The sequence below is a fragment of the Mesoplodon densirostris genome, chromosome 11 (assembly GCF_025265405.1).
Source record: "Mesoplodon densirostris isolate mMesDen1 chromosome 11, mMesDen1 primary haplotype, whole genome shotgun sequence".
NCBI lineage: Eukaryota > Metazoa > Chordata > Mammalia > Artiodactyla > Ziphiidae > Mesoplodon > Mesoplodon densirostris.
This window is the reverse complement of record NC_082671.1, coordinates 100126219-100144960: the sequence shown is the minus strand read 5'-3', so window position 1 is coordinate 100144960 and position 18742 is coordinate 100126219. Positions and strand designations below refer to the sequence as shown.

Genomic DNA, 18742 nt, shown 5'->3' with positions numbered 1-18742 from the left:
AGAACTCATTATAGTCTGCTTTAGGTAAGAGTTGTGAGTGGTTTCAATGCTCCCTCCCCCACCCTACCTTCTGGATAGAAATTTCTTGGGATTTCTCATTTTTGTATTCAGAACAGTGTTAGGCAGGTGCCTTGCCCAAAGTATTCCATCAGCAAAATCCATTAAATGAAAATATATCATGAAGGAATTGCATCATTTGCCTTGGTGAGGCTTTCACAGAATGAAAGAAATAAGAATAGTTGTTTAAAACAGTCTTATGTTTAAATTAAATGGAGGAGTAAAGTGATAGTGTCAGCTCAGAAGTACACCTACATTGTCCTTAAATAATGACTTGATTTAGGTGAAACAGGTTGAGTTTCATTCAGATGTGTATCATGTCTCCAATACTGTTGCTTCAATTCTTATCTCCAGTCTGCACTCACCTCCCATGATCACCATCTAGACTTTTGGAGCTATTGCTCATGTATATTCACATACATACCTATATGTATATATGTATGTATCTTTATTTATATTTTCTTTATTCCAGAAAGAATAAAACATTTGTATTTAATAACAGAATAAATGCCCATCCAATTTTAAGGATTGATTTACATAAATGACACCTACTAAATAAATCCTTGGTAAAAGAGAGATGAATTAAAATAATCTCAAAACAGTATCATTTGCAGTGAATTTAACTATGAATGGCACAATTATTTGATTCCTCCCATGTTAAAAGTCTATTTTAAAAGTCGCTGAGGGGCTCCCCTGGTGACACAGTGGTTGAGAGTCCGCCTGCTGGTGCAGGGGACACGGGTTCGAGCCCCGGTCCGGGAGGATCCCACATGCCGCGGAGCGGCTGGGCCCGTGAGCCATGGCCGCTGAGCCTGTGCGTCCGGAGCCTGTGCTCCGCAACGGGAGAGGCCACAACAGTGAGAGGCCTGTGTACAGAAAAAAAAAAAAAAAAAATGTCGCTAGGAGCATTTTCCTGACCTAGAGAGCTTGTAAATTTTGTTATATACCTCCTGCAAATACTTCTGATCATCAATTTTTTTTTTTTTTTTTTTTTTTGCGGTACGCGGGCCTCTCACTGTTGTGGCCTCTCCCGTTGCGGGTCACAGCCTCCGGACACACAGGCTCAGCGGCCATGGCTCACAGACCCAGCCGCTCCGCTGCATGTGGGATCCTCCCGGACCGGGGCATGAACCTGTGTCCCCTGCATCGGCAGGCGGACTCTCAACCACTGCGCCACCAGGGAAGCCCCTGATCATCAACTTTAAATAATATTAAATTTGAGGTTGTGGTACACTGTGCCCGATGTGTTGATTGGGTCTTCTATGTTAACTTCTTTTCTTGGCATTTGCTTCTTTTCAATAAAGGAGCATGAAGACCATCCAACATAGAAACGGCCTCTTAGGACCATGAATAATCTGTTATAGCTAATCAAAAAAAATGCAGAATTTTATATTTTAGGCTTGAATGTCCCTAATTCACCAAGACAGTCACCTCTCACCCCTTGTTAAGGTGATGATCCATGTTAGTTCCCTATAATGTAACTTTCATATTAGACACATCACAGAACTAACCTGGCTTTTTCTTGTAGAACCTAAAAGAAAAGTGAACAAGTACACAGATAATGGGCAAGAGAATAAGGTTTGAGAGGTAGTAGTTTTCTCCCTGGGAGAGAGAGAATGTGGTGTGGAATAGTATAGAATAAGATATAATATTCTGCACTTGAAGTGTCTGGAGTATATGATACAGCCGCACCATCAAATTGGCAAACTAGATTTTTAGTGAGAGGGTACTGCATAGAGAAGGGAGACTGAATGGGTTCTTCAATAGTTTAATTCAACAGACATTTATTTAGAACCTCATATATGCCAGGCAATGTACTAGGTGCTTCCAAGTACATTGTCATGGAGTTAAACAGCCTCAAAAACTTTAACATCATGTACTAAGTGCTATGATGCAGATATGAATTGGCATTCTATTGGACAGAGACCTTTTCTTCTACTTCATTTTGTTCCACACAACTCCTGAAATGGTGCTACAGAAACACAAGGACATTTGTTGAGATTTGCCTGATTAGAGAGATGGAACTGTGACTTGACTTGGGGCCACCTCCAGTATATGGACAGTAAGTCTGTGATTTGTATTCAAATCGGAAAAGATCTGTGCTTCTCATCAACCTCTGCCAACCAAGTTTACTATTCTTAATATAATTATCATTTAAATGATTTCATTATGTTGACATTTTAGTCCATGTTATGATTGTTAGTAAAATTAGAAATCCACATGTGGTAGATGATACTCCATAGACTTCATTGAAGTCTGTTAAAGTGAATGATTACATGATTAGTTTCTGAGTCTCCCCTATATCAAAGAGATGGAAGTGATGATAATAAAATCAGTTTCTTTTCAAAAATGACATGACCTTAAACTATAACTAAAGAGGAAATTACAATGCTAGGGAATTCTATGGCAAAAACCAGAACACCACTGAGAAACACAGTAAAAATTCACCTGCTGTAATATGTAATTCCAAAAGAATTTTTATTTTAAATTGAAGGTTGTTCTCTTCAGTTGAGTTTTCTAACAGTGGGCCCAAAACTCAGGCCCGTATAATCCCTGCCTAGAATCCTACCTCCAAGGGAATTTCCCTGTTCTAAGGAATTAGTTCCAAGGAATTAATCTTGATCGTATTCCTTTTGTCAGTGAAAATTAGTCGCCATCCACATTAGACCCCTAAAGGATCAAAGAATAGAAGCTGGGAAACCAGCTCACCCATGTTATTGCCTCGCTGGACCTGTTGTTATTCCATTCATTATATCATTTCATAGGTGAAATGAAAGTCTTTTTTCAAACCCAAGTAAAATAGTGTCAAATTTTTAAGCAGACTTTTATTGAACTCTCCCCCAAATTTCTAATGCTAGATCACTCAACTGCTTTCTCTAGTCAAAAATTTAGTGTGACTTAACTATACATTCCCCATGTAACTTGTTGGACATTCTTCATTTCTCTCAAATATATTTAGGTTTTTAAAACATCTTTGAGTTCTCTGAGTAAGTCATTAATTCAGAATTTTATAGGATTGCATTTATGGTTATTTTGAGAAAATAATTTTATCAGAATTAAGTGGTTTGTTCTTATAGCAAGTGTCTTATTTCGTTTCTTCTCCCCTGTGGTCTTTTCTATTTATCAATTCGTTTTCATCCACTGATGGGGGATCTCGAGTCTGGTGTTTTGAAACTGACTTCATGTGCATTCACTTTCGGAGTGGAGATCCCATTTTATTCTTTGAAATACTTACCATTTCCAATACCCACACATCTAATTCTAAGAACTAGTTTTTAAAATGTGTTTTCTCCAAGTAAAGTTTTTTGGTTTTGGTTTTTTTGTTTGTTTATTTGCTTTTTTTTTTTTAATTTCTAAACCTCTTAGAATTAAATAAGCATTGTCCATTTAAAGAGTTGAGAGTTTGGCCGTTTGAGTTAACACAGACCTTTGTGCTTTGGGATCATCACATAACGTCTTTTAGCCATCCCCCTGGTATTTAGCTCTTAGGTATTCACTCAAATTTGGTTGACTCTAGTTAGAAAATGTATCTCTAGACATCCATGACCATGCAACTTTTACTTCCTGCCTAATTCGATGTGAACTGTGTAGATGTTTGTAGGACAAATGTTTTATGCGTCTCATAAATATATCCTTGAAGGTAATCCCACAATAGTAAATCCTCATATGTAGATGAAACTGTTGTGTTGATTTAGAAATCTTTTGTTTAATGTAGGAATAATGCGATTCAGGTAAAAGTTCCAGGAGTAGTAATGAATTTTACAAAGGTTACATGTTGAACATTCCTTGAAAAGACTTCTAATTTAAGGCTTTTTACGCTTCAGAGATTAGATATATTCAATTACTTTTAGAAATCAAAGACACCTCAATAAATCAAGTAATCTAGTCTTTTTCCTTAGGGTAGGTATTGTGTTACCCCATCTTACAGATGGAGCAATTAAGATGCAGAAAGCATGGGAATTGCTTCAGGTGATACACACTGAATAAGTAGAAGAGGAATGTCTAGAAAATAGGCTTTTTACCTTCTCAAAGTCCATTCCAACACTACAGAGACTTTGTTGCAAAGGAAAAATGAGATTGAGATTCAGATAGAGAGCTGAATGTAGATACTGACTCTACCATTTACTAATTCCAAAGAAGTTGTGACCTGAGTTTGCTCTTATGCAGAGATTTAACACCTACTTCACCATGTCCTTGTGAAGATGAATGTGATAAATATATGCAGTTTGCTGAGCGCAACTAATTAAATAGCAGTTATACTTACTTTTTAAAATCATGCTGCTTCTCCAAAAATAAGCATATAAACCCCGACAATGAATCTTTGAAGAGGGCAGTTTTCATGTGAATATAAAGGCCCTGGATACTATAAGCAAATTTGTGTTGATTTTTTTTTAATGTACCAGTAAGAAGGAGATAAATAAGACAATGTCTTGAGAACTAGTTTAATGTGAGAAATCACTAATTTTCTATTTTGTCTCTACGATTTTTCCCCGATTAAATAGAAGTGACTGAAGACCACTTCTTCTAGGCTATGGTTTTGTCACAGCTGGCCCTGAACTTCCAGCTTGGTACTTTGCCATGGTGCTGAACTAAACTCAAAACACAACAGAATTTGAGCCAATCAGCATAGACCTGTAAAGATTTCATGCCATATCCCAACATCACGCTTATTTGGTCACTGAACTTTGTTGGGCTTGAATTTGCAGCAAATCAAGGTTTAAATGTCATTTTCTCTCCTTCAGTCTTAAATCTGTATATAGAATTGATGCCCCACTCCCCCTACCCAACCTCAAAAAATTGGGAAAGTTGAGTCAACTTATTTTCATTGCTTGTCACTTCATCATGTCTTATTAGGACAGGTGTGGTTTTTATAGCTACCTTGGAGCCCTTTGTAAAGATATTTGGTTGGCTTCTCCTTTTCCAGCAATTTTGTCAGCATCTATGTTATGTAAATATTCTCCACAGTCTCTAATTGTTGCAGCACCAGAACCTGTAGAGAAATCAAAACTCTCTGAAAATAGTCCAGTTCATTTGTGTTCTCTTTCCCTTGTGCCTTCCTCCTCTTTTGTACCCCTGGCTGCCCACAGAGACACTAATTCTGCCATCAACGACCCTCCAGCTTTCTTATAGTGGTATCACCATCAGTGGTCTTGATTTGAACATAGAACCATAAGAAACATTCTGCTCTCCTCTGACAAAGCTGGGAAAGTGGCCCCTCTCACCTCTCCGATAGATCAGACTGAATTGGCAAACTAATTTCAAGTCATAGATTCAGGTGCCTTTCAGGCTATTTGACTAGGTCTTTCTAGTTAAAGAACAGTATACCTTTCATCCCCCTATAATAGGTCCTTGGCCTTTCTTCCCAAAAATGCCAAGAGGAATAGGTGCTGATAAGAAAGCAAGCTAGGGGATCCACAGAAGTCCCAGGATCACCAACCATGGTTAATGGCCAAGAAGTCATTCTTTGGTATCTGCCAATCAGTATTCCAGTACATTTTCTGAGCTCAAAATATACTCTGCCCATCTCCATCAACAGATGAGTATTTACCATGCATTTACTCATTTTAAGTACCACCTTATTGTAGGGAAACACAAATGCATAGCACATGCCTCCCCTAGTAGTCAATTCAAACTCAGCATAGATGGGACTGGGGAAAGTAATGAGATCATATATAAGTAAGGGCTAAGTTATGTGTTACTGAATGTAAGTGCTCCACAAGCTTGTAGGAAAGAAAACATGAGGAAGCTAGTGGGGTTTTTTTTCAATTTGTTTTATTGAAGTATAGTTGATTTACAATGTTGTGTTAGTTTCTGCTATACAGTAAAGTGATCAGTTATACATAAATATAATAGTTTGCATTTGTTAATCCCAAACTCCCAATCCATTCCTCCCTTACCACCCTCCCCCTTGGCAACCACAAGTCTGTTCTCTATGTTTGTGAGTCTGTTTCTTTTTCACAGATAGGTTCATTTGTGTCATATTTCAGATTCCACATATAAATGATGTCATATGGTATTTGTCTTTCTCTGTCTGACTTGCTTCACTTAGTATGGTCATCTCTAGGTCCATCCATGTTGCTGCATTATTTCATTCTTTTACTTTTTTATTTTATTTTTTTTTTTTTGCGGTATGTGGGCCTCTCACTGTTGTGGCCTCTCCCGTTGCGGAGCACAGGCTCCGGATGCGCAGGCTCAACGGCCATGGCTCACGGGCCCAACCACTCCGCGGCATGTGGGATCTTCGCAGACCAGGGCACGAGCCCGTGTCCCCTGCATCGGCAGGCGGACTCTCAACCACTGCGCCACCAGGGAAGCCCTATTTCATTCTTTTTTATGGCTGAGTAGTATTCCATTGTGTGTGTGTTTGTGTGTGTGTGTGTATGTGTGTATATCTATCTATCACATCTTCTTTATCCATTCATCTATTGCTGGACACTTAGGTTGTTTCCATGTCTTGGCTATTGTAAAGAGCAGGAAGCCATTGTTGATCATCAAAGGCATCATGGAGGTATCTGCAACTGTGCCTGGTGGGTCTTGAATTAAATAGCTCTTCATGGAATTAAATATAGATCCTAAGACTTTCTTCAGCTTTCTCTTCTCTAAGATGGACAGTAACAATTCTATGACCATGTAGTAACAGAATATTCCTATAAACTCCTGCCATTTCATGGCTTCTTTTGAACACTTTTCATTTCTATTCACTTGGGAACTCTAGATGTGGAAGCAGAGAGTGTGTAGTGTCACAATAATAATAAAAAGATAAAGATTTCTACATCTGCTTCTATCTGTAGTATATGTAAATGTCACTTCACACATGCCAAAGCCATAAAGCACATTTTGCATTCTCTCTTCTATATTAAAGTCTCTTTCGATGGGATTTATTTCCCATTACTTGAATCAATGCATTGCTCTTTTATTCATCTTTTCTTTTCCACCCTCCATTTGTTTTCATTTAAAACTCATATCTGGCTATTCTCTTCTACAAAAAGGTTCGCAGTTACTCATTTTAATAAACAGAACCACATACAGAAATATTTAGAAATGGAAGGCACCTTAGAGAATCACCTTTTTCCACACTCTCATGGCTGATGACATTGAGGTTAAAATAGATTAAGGGATTTGCCTAAAGTCACATACTAGATAAGACAGAGGCAGACTAGGATTATATGATACTTAATTTTACTTTTATCAATATTCAATGTTATTCATTCAACAAACATTTATTTGTGTGATAGGAACAATTCTAGGAGCTGAAGGCCAACAGAGGCTCCCCGAGGCATAATTCTGGTCCTGTGGCTCATGTTTCTTCGGGTTTCTTCTCCCTTTGCTGTGCCCATGGTGGCTTTCTGCTATACCTTTTTTAAAAATTATTTTATTTCTTCATGTATTGATAGCGGCCTTATCTTCACTCAGTCCCAATTAACTTTCCCAAGCTTTTCATTTAATTAATTCCCATCCTCCTTTTCAAGGTACAAACTGGCTCTCTCCTGGCTCAGTGCCATTCTGCCTCATTATCAGGCCTCCATTCTAAAATAATTATTTTGAGTATAATGAAAATGTTAAACATGGTTGAACCCAGTATGTGATTTGTTATAACTCTGACTGCCAACAGCTGTTTTATAGTATGTTTTGACTTGTATAATAACGTGTCACATCAAAAAACTAAGCAAACCCTTCATCCTTGCCCCCACCCACCCATTGCATTCTTTGTTGGTAAATATTTGCTTCTATTGTAATGAGGACAGCCTTGTTAGACTTAAGCCTCTTAAGTGACTGTGAATGGTTAGACACAAAACATGGAAAATGGTTTTTCCTCTAATATGAGGTACAATCTTTTGGCCTTCTCCCTTCCTTTGAAGGAAAGTCCATATTCTGTGTTATTGCCTTATTTACTGTTCCTACCGGCAACTATAGTGATTGCATTTAGTTACAGAACATTTGTTTGTTTACTCTATTACTTGATGGAATATTTTTCTTTTACCACCTAATAGTCTCTAATAGTTACCCAGATAAATGTCATTGTCTTATCTTTTGTAGCTATAGACAGAATAAAACCATCTTGTGCTTAATGATCAAAATAAGAATAGCCACAGTTCAGTGTAATGTTTTGTAGAAATACTGAAAAATGGCATTTTATATCTATTTAATTTTTTTTAAAGATAGTTTTAGATTCTCTTTTTTGGTCATGTTTGTTTTGCTATTTCAAACTCTCATAAAGCATTGCAAGAATAGGACAGAAACTTCTCATATTCCCTTTACCTGATTAACCAACTGTTTACATTTTATCCTATATATCAGTTTCTCTTTCTGTCTCATAAAAAATGATATACATATATATACATATATATTCTTCATATTATGTACGTTACATATGTGTGTGTATATACGCAGTTCATAAACCATTTGAGAATAAGTTGGAAACATGGTGTGACTTATCCTAAATACTTCAGCATATATATCAGTGTATTTCCTGAGTACAGGACATTCTCTTACATTACACAGAACAAGAATCAAACACAGGCAATTTATCGTTGATGTAATACCATTATCTAATGCATAGTCCACATTCAAATTTCATCCACTCTCACAATAATGTTCTTAATGGCTAATTGTTTTTTCCCATTGGTCCAGGATCTAATCTAGAATCATGTAAGCCATTTAATTGTCATGCTGTGCTTTACTTTTTTGTTTAAAAGCTTGCATTCAGTCACTAATGACCTGGATAGTGTCTCTTTTTAAAGTGATTTCTGCTTGCTGACTACTGTTCCAAGAATAGCAGTTTAAGCCAAAAGCTGTCTAACAAAATCCCTTAGGAATAATGTTATCTGTGCCAGAAATGGCACAACAACTTTGAAACCCTGTTGTGACACAAGTTTTGGCATTTCAGTAGGAGACAGTAAAGAGAACTCTGAGTTTAGCAACATTTTGCAGTTTTGAAATTTAAAACTTGGAATAGAGACTCTGTTGCCATTCCAGTCAAGGGATAACGTTTAGAAGTAGCCGTGTTGCACAGATTCACAGTGCAGACTTTAAATCCAACCCTAAATAAATATTTAGCTCAATGATGTGTTAGTGAATGCTTAGTTAAAATCAATGTTTTCATCAAAATGAAATACTGGCGATATTTTTTAAAGTTTGGATGTAAATATTAGTTATTTGTCATTTTTTAATCTAAGTCCCCTATTTTAAAAAAAGCTGTGCATCTTTAAATGTCTAGCATTAAAATGAATACAGGTAGTTCCCTCCCCCCACAAAAAAAAACAAGGAACACTGATCTGTAGTATTTATGATGCCTAAAGCATGCAGTGTTTTGCTTAGTTCTGTAAATAAAATTATGATTAGGGCTACAGGGTTTCTACAGCAATTTCTAGCCACTGTTGAGCAATAGTGATACCTAAGTCTCAGACAATTTTCTTTTTTGTCCATGTCAGGCTTGCTTCTAAAACTAGATAAAAAGAACATGAAAGAGCCATCGGTTTTACTGACTATGAATACATATCATGTTTTGTGAAAATTGTGTGAACCTACCTACCTAAACAGATTCATTTTGTTTTTGTTTTTTAAGTATTGTAAAAACAGGCAAAAGTACCACGTACCAGGAAACTGAGTCAGACCTACTGATAGCAATTACACTACTGAAAAACCAGATGGTTGACGGGAGGTGCAGAGTCATCCCGTGTTATTTTCACGTTTTCCCTCTAAAAGAGAGATGTTTATACGTGCAAGAGACAAATTAGCTACCAGAAAAATACTATGCACGTCCATATTCAGCACATAGATTAAAAATAAAATAGTTGTCTGTTCCCTACAGTAGAACAGGCTTGCCCATTCATCCTTGTGATAGATATGCATGCAAAACCAAAATGAAACCAAATCCCTGCAGATGGCTCATAAGTCACAAAAACTGTTTAATCCTTTCATTGCATCCTTTTGGGAAGCCTGTCCCTTGGTTAGTAATAACATGCAATATGTATAATGTCAAGTATTCTCTTAGTTTTTTAGTAGAAAGCCTTTGTTTTTTCTAACATATTTTTGTCCCTGTATTTCATATAAAAGCTTTATGCCACTCTGTTACCTTAATATGTACGTCCATAGAATTCTGTTGTAGCTTTTGTTTTAGTAAGAAAAGTGTCCATAAGCAGAAACTATGTATGGAAATCTTATCTAAAATTGATTGTGGCTCTTATCCAAATTGATTTTAAGAGGCAGGCAGGTAAATCTAAGGTGCATTTTTACATTGCTCTTTTTAGTGGATTTTGCTAGAAAACAGTTGAGTTTCAAGCAGGACTAAAATGAAAGGAGACCTTGGAGTCTTAACCATTGAACAGATGCAGTAAATGTAGCTTTGGAAATACAGCTGTCACTTCACATCTTTTCCACTGAGTACCTATGTAAGCCAATCACCAGAGCTGCTTTCATTATAATATTTTTGTACTTTTGTTGAAAATAGACACTGTGAGAACTCTTTAAACAGAGTAACGTGCCTATTATCAACCTATTTTTAAATATTTCATTCCTTCTTGATTTTCATTCCACTTAAATTTTTTGATGACCAAAACTGATGAGAACTTACAATAAAAAGGTACTTATCTCTAGCACTGTGAAATTTTTCATTTGTGAGTAGCTAACTTATCAAACCAAATCAGAAATTCTTGATATCATTATAACATTAAAGCAGTTCCTGATATTGACTCTCGGGAAGGATTTAATTTTCTTATTCTCTAAACTGAAAGTGGTACTGCTCTCTGTGATGATGTGAGATTATTTTTCTCTTTATCCCTGATGGGATTTTATATATATGTGTGCATATATTATATATATAGTATATGTGTGTATAAATGTATGTATATGTACTTATACACATACACACACACTAAAATAGTTTTAGGTTATATCCGAACCTTGATATGGCTCCAAAAATAGGCAAATATGTAGAATATATTGAAGTGTTCAATATAGCAACAGGCATTTAATTGACTAATAATTGTATGATTCCTTTTTAATGAATAAATAATGCAATATTCTCTAACAATGTCTGCCTAACTTAGTAATATCTCAGTTTTCAAATGGAAAAACTATAATGTAGGGAGCATAATGAACTTCCACAAAATCAGTGTATAAACTATGCACAGAACCTTGATCTCTAAATCTTCAACTTTAAAATCCCTATCTGTCTATCTTGTACTATATCTACTAAGTATATACATGATATTGTATTGTATTTGGATGTATATAGTGCAAGATGTTTAAGTAGAAGTATTAAATAATAAAATGAATCAGTTATAATTCATGACAATATGAAATGATTCTGAACTATGTGTACTCACCTAACCATTGTGCATATTGTTTCCTTTTAGGAAAAAAAATACCTGAAAGAAAGAAAACAAAGAACAAAATACCCCAGAATTCCTAAGGAACAGTAAGTACTTTAATGAGACAGTGATTATACTAGAGCTTCTATAAAATTAGAAGACCTTACAAATTTCTTTTATAGAAATATTCACCTTTCTATTTTCTAAGATAAGCAACTAACATACTAAGTAAATGGAGCCTTCTAAAACTCAATTTCAGTTTACTGGAGCAGACTGAAAATCATTTATCCTATAATCCTCTTAGATAAGAGGCCAGGGTAATCCTTGTGATACATATATGTGGCAGAAAATGTTTATGTCGATTCCATCATATCTTTTGACTAGCATCATATCATTTTAATTTCTATAGAAGAAAAACAGTAAGTAAAATTTAATCAAAGTACCTCACGTTCTCTGTATGTGATACAAATTTTTTTGCACTTTGAACAAAATTTTAAGCAGAATCAATACGCTTGGTTTGTTTATAGTCATTAAATTACAAGTATTAAAAAATGGCAACCAACTGCAGGCATTAAAACAGAGCTTAATCTCATTAGTACATTTCTTTCCAATCTTCTCACAACTTAATTATGACATGCATTTCCTTACATAGCTGTTATTTGTTAGTAATAATTGCTTTCCTAAATATATTTTTATTAAACAAAATTAAGTGCATTCTTGATATCATTCTTTCTGGTAAAACTAGTAATATTGTAATGATTTCCTAGATGTAAACAATTACATATAATGTAAACAATTATAAATTTTGAATATGTGAATATCAAAAAATAGTAAAATAAATATAGGAAAGCAAAATCCACTTTGGTGACCCCTGGTATATCACTTTTAATACCATGGTAGTTTTGAAATGAGTTTGCAAATGCACTTCTCTAAAATTTAAAACAGAAATGATGAAGTAAAGTGTAGTGAATTAGCAAAATGATAGATCTATATCTTGATATATATCAAAATAGAATAAAGTCCAATGGAAAGGCTATAAGTGTGATATAAAAAAAGAAATTCATGAATAATTTTTCTAGGATATATACAAATTACACTTACATAATAAGATTTTCTAGCACCCAAAGAACTTTAAGATGTGATTCATGCATTAAATGATTAAATATAATGAATCATGGTAATGGTGATATAAATGCAATTTCTCTTAAACTTATTTTACTTTTGAAGTGTGAGAGAAGCAGGAAGAAAAGGATTTTCTTTTACTTACATATCTGAATATTATCCCTGTGCCGCCTCACTTTATACAAAGTACTTTACTTCACTTTTTGCTGTGGTTATTGATGGCTATACACTTTCAGCTTTAATCAGAGATTTATAAAAATCAAACTTCAGAACTTTCGAAAACTGTTCCTTGTTTTAAAAAAGAAACTCCAAATATGTGAATTGCTTTTCTGAGGTGACATAATATGTTTACATCATCTTGGGTATAAGAAGGATAATTTAAGAATTAGATTTTTCTATCATGCTTAAAAAAAAGGGGGGGGGCTGCCAACTTGAGTGAATTGCAGAATATGAAATAAATGGGCAATTTCTTTTTGACATGTTTTATTGCCAACATCTTAACTGACCAGAGAAAGTCAACTAAGTAATTCAGCCAAAACATTACACCTAGAAATGGTCCCTCAAATGGGACTTCCCTGGTGGCGCAGTGGATAAGACTCCACGCTCCCAATGCAGGGGGCTCGGGTTCGATCCCTGGTCAGGGAACTAGATCCTACATGTATGCCACAACTAAGAGTTCGCATGCCACAGCTAAGGAGCCCGCTGCCACAACTAAGACCCAGTGCAACCAAATAAATTAAATTAAAAAAAAAAAAAAGAAATTGTCCCACAAGAAGTCTAGCTTCCCTTTAAGTTTTGTTTGTATGTAAATAAGTCAGTTTTTAAACATAATTTCAATTCCTTACATTACTTATTGGGGAAAAGGTTGGATTTTTTTTTTTTTTTTTTTTTTTTTGCGGTACACGGGCCTCTCACTGTTGTGGCCTCTCCCGTTGCGGAGCACAGGCTCCGGACGCGCAGGCTCAGCGGCCATGGCTCACGGGCCCAGCCGCTCCGCGGCATATGGGCTCCTCCCAGACCGGGGCACGAACCCATATCCCCTGCATCGGCAGGCGGACTCTCAACCACTGTGCCACCAGGGAGGCCCAAAGGTTGGATTTTTAAATGAAAGAACCATGCATATTTGTTTTAAGGTCTTTATACAAGAGCCAGATAATACCTACCCTAGCCTCTCACAATTTCTTAGGCATCTTCTTATAATTTTATTGTGAAAAGCTATCAATGGCTTTTTATCTGATCTGATTAATCTATAACTTATTTGGTCTGTTATTCAGTGCGACTTATATAAGTGATTTGATTTGAAATGTAATTTTCAATAGGATTTAGTAGGGCATACTTTGGAAGGACCTGATACAAGTGATGACATCTTTTGCTCGTTTGGAATAATCCTAGGGAAAATAATGTATGTTTCCAAGAAAAAAATCATGCCTTTTCTTGGTGCATTTTGTGGTATGGGGCAGTTTTTCCCTTCAGTCTTTAATTGTCTTTTATTTAACAACAACATGTTAAACTACTCATAAATAATTGTAAGGAAAAAGTGACTCTTTTTAAGATACATGTCATCTGATTCAGTGGTTCCAGAATTCTTATGCCCTAATCCTTCTGTTTGTTTTTAATTTTTATTTTATATTGGAGTAGAGTTGATGAACAATGTTGTGTTAGTTTTAGGTGTACAGCAGAGTGATTCAGTTATACATACACATGTATCTATTCTTTTTCAACTTCTTTTCCCATTTAAGTTACTGCAGAATATTGAGCAGAGTTCCCTTGCATTACAGTAGGTCTTGTTGGTCACCTATTTTAAACATAGCAGTGTGTACATGTCAATCCCAAACTCCATATTGATCCCTCCCCCGTCATCCTTTCCCCCCGGTAACCATAAGTTCCTTCTCTAAGTCTGTGAGACTGTTTCTGTTGTGTAAATAAGTTCAATTGTATCATTTTTTTAAGATTCCCCATATAAGCAGTATCATATGATAGTTGTCTTTGTCTTACTTCCCTTAGTATGATAATCTCCAGGTCCATCCATGTTGCTGCAAATGCCATTATTTCATTCTTTGTAATGGCTGAGTCATATTCCATTGTATATATGTACCACATCTTCTTTATCCATTCATCTGTCAATGGACATTTAGGTTGCTTCCATGTCCTGACTATTGTAAATAGTGCTGCAATGAACATTGGGGTTCATGTATCCTTTCAAACCATGGTTTTCTCCAGATACATGCCCAGGAGTGGGATTGCTAGATCGTATGGTAGCTCTATTTTTAGTTTCTTAAGGATCTTCCATAATGTTCTCCATAGAGGCTGTACCAGTTTACATTCCCATCAACAGCATATGAGGGTTCCCTTTTCTCCACACCCTCTCCAGCATTTATTGTTTGTAGACTTTTTGATGATGGCCATTCTGACCATTGTGAGGTGATACTCATTGTAGTTTTGATTTACATTTCTCTAATAATTAGCGATGTTGAGCATCTTATTGTGTGCTTTTTGGCCATCTGTATGTCTACTTTGGAGAAATGTTTATTTAGGTCTTCTGCCCATTTTTTAAATTTTTTCTTTAATATTAAGCCACATGAGATGTTTGTAACTTTTAGAGATTAATCCCTTGTCGGTTACATCATTTGCAAATATTTTCTCCCTTTCTGTGGATGGTCTTTTCGTTTTCTTTCTGGTTTCCTTTGCTGTGAAAAAGATTTTAAGTTTCATTAGGTCCCATGTGTTTATTTTTGTCTTTATTTCCATTTCTCTAGGAGGTGGATCAAAAAGGATCTTGCTGTGATTTATGTCAAAGAGTGCTCTGCCTTTATGTTTCTCTAAGAGTTTGATAGTAGTTGGTCCTATATTTAGGTCTTTAATCCAGTTTGAATTTGTTTTTGTGTATGGTATTGAAGAATGTTCTAATTACATTTTTTTACGTGTAGCTGTCCAACATTTCCAGCACCATTTATTGAAGAGACTGTCTTTTCTCCATTGTATATCCTTGCCTTCTTGGTCACAGATTAATTGACCACAGGTGCATGGGTTTATCTCTGGACTGTCTATCCTGCTCCATTGATCTGTAGTTCTCTTTTTGTGCCAGTACCATACTGTTTTCATGACTGTAGCTTTGTAGTATATTCTGAAGTCCAGGACCCTGATTCTTCCAGCTCCATTTTTCTTTCTCAAGATTGCTTTCGCTATTCAGGGTCTTTTGTGTCTCCATACAAATTTTAAGATTTTTTGTTCTCGTTGTGTGAAAAATGCCATTGGTAATTTGATAGGGATTGCATGGAATCTGTAGATTGCCTTGGGTAGTATAGTCATTTTGACAGTTTTGATTCTTCCAATCGAAGAACATGATATATCCTTCCATCTGTTTATGTCATCTTCGATTTCTTTCATCAGCATATTAACATTTTCAGAGTACATATCTTTTGCCTCCTTAGGTAGGCTTATTCCTAGGTATTTTATTCTTTTGATGTAATGGTAAATGGTATTGCTTCTTTAATTTCTCTTTCTGAACTACTGTTGTTAGTGTATAGAAATGCAATAGACTTCTATGTATTTATTTTATATCCTGCATTACCGAATTCATTGATGAGTCTAGTAGTTTTCTAGTAGCATCTATAGGATTTTCTATGTCACCTGCAAACACTGACAGTTTTATTTCTTCTTTTCCAATTTGGATTCCCTTTATTTCTTTTTATTCTCTGATTACTGTGGCTAGGGCTTCCAAAACTATGTTGAATAAAAGTGGTGATAGTGGACATCTTTGTCTTGTTCCTGATCTTAGAGGAAATGCTTTCAGTTTTTCACCATTGAGCATTATGTTAGCTGTAAGTTTGTCATATATGGCCTTTATTATGTTGAGGTAGGTTCCCTCTATGCCCTGTTTGTGGAGAGTTTTCTACCATAAATGGGTGTTGAATTTTGTCAAAAGCTTTTTCTGCATCTATTGAGATGATCATATGGTTTTTCTTCTTCAATTTGTTAATGTGGTGTATCATATTGACTGATTTGCATATATTGAAGAATCCTTGCATTCCTGGGATAAATCCCACTTGATCATGGTGCATGATTCTTTTAACGTATTGTTGGATTTCGTTTGCTAGTATTTTGTTGAAGGTTTTTGTGTCTATGATCATCAGTGATATTGGCCTGTAATTTTATTTTCTGTGGTATCTTTGTCTGGATTTGGTATCAGGGTGATGGTGGCCTCATAGAATGAATTTGGGAGTGTTCCTTCCCCTGCAATTTTTTGGAATAGTTTCAGAAGGATAGGTGTTAACTCTTCTCTAAGTGTTTGATAGAATTCACCTGCGGAGCCATCTGGTCTTGGACTTCTGTTTGTTGGAAGATTTTTAATTACAGTTTCAATATCATTACTTGTGATTGGTCTGTTCATATTTTCTATTTATTCCTGGTTCACTCTTGGAAGGTTATACCTTTCCAAGAATTTGTCCATTTCTTCTAGGTTTTCCTTTTATTGGGATATAGTTGCTTGTAGTAGTCTCTTATGATTCTTTATTTCTGTGGTGTCATAACTTTTCCTTTTTCATTTCTAATTCTATTGTTTTGAGGTCTCTCCCTCTTTTTCTTAATGAGTCTGGCTAAAGGTTTATCAATCTTGTTTATCTTCTCAAAGAACTAGCTTTTAATTTCATTGATCTTTTCTATTGTTTTCTTCATCTCTATTTCATTGACTTCTGCTCCGATCTTTATGATTTCTTTCCTTCTACTAACTTTGGGTTTCTTTGTTCTCCTTTCTCTAGTTGCTTTAAGTGTAAGGTTAAGTTGTTTATTTGAGGTTTTTCTTGTTTCCTGAAGTAAGATTGTATTGCTATAAACTTCCCTCTTAGAACTGCTTTTGCTGTGTCCCATATGTTTTGGGTCTTCGTGCTTTCATTTTCATTTGTCTCTAGGTATTTTTTTATTTCCTCTGATTTCTTCAGTGATCCCTTGGTTATTTAGTAGCATATTGTTTAGCCTCCACATGTTTGTATTTTTTACAGTTTTTTTTTCCTTGTAGTTGATTTCGAATCTCATAGTGTTGTGGTCAGAAAAGATGCTTGATATGGTTTCAATTTTCTTAAATTTACCAAGGCTCGCTTTTTGGCCCAGCGTGTGATCAATCTTGGATAATGTTCCATGTGCACTTGAGAAGAATATATATCCTGCTGCTTTTGGATGGAATGATCTATAAATATCAGTTAATCCATCTGGTCTAATGTGTCATTTAAGGCCTGTGTTTCCTTAATGATTTTCTGTCTGGATGATCTGTCCATTGATGAAAGTGGGGTGTTAGAGTCCCCCATTATTATTGTGTTGCTGTCAATTTCTTTTTTATGGCTGTTAGGAGCACCTCAATATATTAGGCAAATGCTATGTTGGGTGCATATATATTTACAATTGTTCTATCTTCTTCTTGGATTGATCCCTTGATCATTATGTGGTGTCCTTCTTTGTCTCTTGTAACAGTCTTTATTTTAAAGTCTAAAGTCTACTTTGTCTGATATGAGTATTGCTACTCCAGCTTTCTTTTGATTTCTACTTGCATGGAAAGGCTTTTTCCATCCCCTCACTTTCAGTCTGTATGTGTTCCTAGGTCTGAAGTGGGTGTCTTATAGACAACATGTATACGGGACTTGTTTTTGTATCCATTCAGCCAGTCTATGTCTTTTGGTTGGAACATTTAATTTGTTTATGTTTAAGGTAATTATTGATATGTATGTTCTTATTGCCACTTTGTTAATTGTTTTGGATTTGTTTTTGTAGGTCTTTTTTCTTCCCTTCCTCCTTTGTTCTCTTCTTTTGTGATTTGAGGACTAACCTTAGTGTTGTGTTTGGATTCTTTTTTCTTTTTTGTGTGTGTACCTATTGTAGATTTTCAGCTTGTGGTTACCATGAGGTTCTGCTATAGTAGTCTACATATAAACAAGATTGTTTTTAAGTTGCTGGTCTTTTAATTTCAAATGCATTTCCAATATCCTGCATTTGTTTTCTCCTCTTCTCACAGTTGCTGGTTTTGATATCATATTCGTGTGAAAATGATTTCCTACCTTTACTATATATCTGCCTTTACCAGTGAGCTTTTCCATTCGTAATTTTCTTGTTTCTAATTGTGGCCTTTTCTTTTCTGCCTAGAGAAGTTCCTTTAGCATTAGTTGCAAAGCTGGTTGGGTAGTGAGGAATTCTCTTAGCTTTTGCTTGTCTGTAAAGCTTTTGATTTATCTGTCGAATCTGAAGGAGAGCCTTGCTAGGTAGAG

The 18742-nt window shown here is 35.6% G+C and overlaps 1 protein-coding gene across 3 annotated transcripts in view; it reads left to right on the top strand.

Annotated features, from left to right (window-relative positions):
* SYT1 (synaptotagmin 1) overlaps positions 1-18742 on the top strand; it is a 566654-nt gene that overhangs the window by 182821 nt on the left and 365091 nt on the right. For all 3 annotated transcript variants that reach the window (XM_060112444.1, XM_060112443.1, XM_060112442.1), the window contains one exon: positions 11415-11476. The gene's annotated coding sequence lies outside the window, so the exon portion shown is untranslated. The remainder of the gene's footprint in view (positions 1-11414; positions 11477-18742) is intronic.